Below are 2,500 nucleotides of genomic sequence, written 5' to 3'. Positions count from 1 at the left end.
AACAAAACTTTCGAGGACTGGACGACCGAGCGATGGTCGCGCGGTCTTCGCTTATCTTTAACAAACGAAGTAGTCCGTATGTATTCTAAATGTTGAAGCCTCCTAGAGCTTTAAGCCATGCGAGACATTGAAATGCTGTTTTAACGGGAGCATGCATAATTGCTGCAAACATACTTTTATCACAAGTTCTAGCCACGCCACGGAGGCTTCGAAGTTCCTTCACCATTCGCTTTCCTCTCTTTTGTTACACAGTTTCAGACTACGATCAGGGGTACCGAAACGCTGTATTGATTGTAAACAACCATTTTTATCTTGGAGCGGAGCGTTCCTTTACTCGTTAGATTTGTCTTGTCGCGTGTGTATTCGCTTTTTCGACGCTTTTTAACCATTTAACTTGTTTAGCGAAGCTAAACGCACAGACAGACAAAAAAAAAGGAACAGCATCGCGCGTCAAACAGCGACGACCCATCTGAAGCGATCTTTCATTTATACACCGTTTGTAAACAGAGAGATGTATAAAGCGCGGGGAATCATTCGAAACCCTGGGGCTATTCGAGCTTGCATTTCAGCAAATTATCATCTCAAACATTTCACTCGTTTGCTTTTTCTAAATTTATAGGAGAGCTTCTTTCGTTTATTTTTGACACACCTTTCGTAAATATCGTTTCTGGCAACGTCGGGAGCGTGGATTTCTACAAGTGAACAATCGCGCCGATCCGATAACTTCCAGCAGGATGGAGAATCTTTATAGATTATCTTCCGAGAACTCGGTGCTTTCACGGGCGGTCGTTTATAAATTTTAACGAACGACTCGCGCGCCGTGACGCACTTGCGCTAGTTCGAAGAGATATTTCGAAATTTGTTTCTCTCCTTTAACGGCCTGCATTTAGTGTATCGGTTGCGATTTTCGTCACATCGTTTCCACGACAAACGCCGACGAACTGCCCAACTATCGCTCGTACGTTGCGACTCTTTCTTTGTTTATCGTTCATTCATTCTTTCAATTTCGTTCGATAATCCCGCTCCGAAACGTTCTACTTTCGTTGAACGACGGCGAGATGTTTAGAAAGAAATGAATTACTCTTTTTTCGAGAAGCAAACGCAAGCAGTCTTTTGTTAAGAAAACGACCCTCAGCCAGGCGTGGTCCAGGAATTGTATCCGTGGACCGCAATGTGCGTTCGAAATGTCGATGTTCATGTGTCCTGCAGTTCACACGTTGACGCGCAATTAGCTGCGTTCTTCATCGACCCACGAGCCAAGTGATCCACCGTTCAGGGTAATCGTAAAATTTTGTATTTCAAACTCTTTAGATCTTTAGAGTGTTATTTTCATTATTAACACGCATCACATTCGATACCCACATCACTCTCCCACCCGGCGCGTGCGGGAGAGCGAATTCGGGCGTCGCCAACGTATTTGTTTGTTTGTTCGATCGTTGACGACACGATCGCGTCCAAGGACGGAAACCGTCGGAGAAACGCCCAGTGGCACGCTCCTCTCGACGGTCGGGCGTAAAGTACATTTAAAAACCTTGAAAAGTACGAACGCACACAAGGAATGCGAGCGCGCGTCCTGTCGCTGAATCGTGGGTTGCGAGATTCGAACAGACACACGGCCGGCGACGATCGGTCTAACTAATGGACACATAGTTTTTCAAAGACTCGCTATCGTCGCTTCTCAGCCGGTCCGTAAACAACACACATCGATCAGGCGGACGCACGAATCTTACCACGGTGCGTGTTTCGTAGATTCCAGGTTACCCGCAAGTACCTCTCTCTCCCTCTCGAAAGAGGAATCTCGATCCGTCCTTTTTGGACAATGGAGAAATCTTTTTATCGCAACACGGATGGCAAAGAAACAACCAAAGCGTAGGAGCGTGGGGACGAGAGCGACGAAAAGAACGTCGCGAAAACAAAGTTTCGACGGTTGCTCGTTCTAATACATCGTAGTTTCAACTCTCTCAGTTTTAACCACTCCTAGACGCTTCGTAAACTTTTAACAATTCTTCGCCTCCGCGAGTTTCATTTCGAATAGAGCGAACGCAACACGGACCAAAAAAACTCCGGTGATGCCAGATCATTTAGCAAAGATCAGACGGCGGGTCATCTGTATTCCTTTTCTCTCTTTTTTTATATCTTTCCATTTAACTAGGGTGTCGCAACGACGGGTACATTTATATATTTATATATATTGTATTTCAATTTTAATGATCCTTCGCTTTCGGTTTGTAATAATATGATCCTTCTTTCATTTCGATCCTTCATATTGTAGGTTAACCAACAGAAGTTTGTTTTTTTACGACTTGTATTTTTGTGGTTTGTTTGTTTGTTTGTTTGTTTGTTTCTTACGACTTGTTTGTACCCGATCAAGTAGACGACGACCCATAAGTATAAGTTAGAGAGATAAAGGTCGAGAGACCTCACGCAAGCGTCTTTTACTTCCATTCACATCAGCCAGAGAGAAATGGTCCGGCGTCGTGCTCTTTGGCGCCGTTGGTCG

At 44.6% G+C, this 2,500-nt stretch overlaps 1 non-coding gene across 1 annotated transcript; it reads right to left on the bottom strand.

Moving 5' to 3' along the window:
• Positions 1–1,125: 1,125 nt before the first annotated feature.
• LOC143306555 (5.8S ribosomal RNA) lies at positions 1,126–1,280 on the bottom strand. Its single transcript, XR_013063911.1, has one exon. It is a non-coding gene; the product is annotated as a 5.8S ribosomal RNA (ribosomal RNA).
• Between the last annotated feature and the right edge of the window lie 1,220 nt (positions 1,281–2,500).

Source organism: Osmia lignaria, unplaced genomic scaffold (assembly GCF_051020975.1).
Source record: "Osmia lignaria lignaria isolate PbOS001 unplaced genomic scaffold, iyOsmLign1 scaffold0012, whole genome shotgun sequence".
NCBI classification, from domain to species: Eukaryota; Metazoa; Arthropoda; class Insecta; order Hymenoptera; family Megachilidae; genus Osmia; species Osmia lignaria.
Note: the sequence above shows the minus strand (reverse complement) of the source record. Positions and strands in the feature narration are given on the sequence as shown.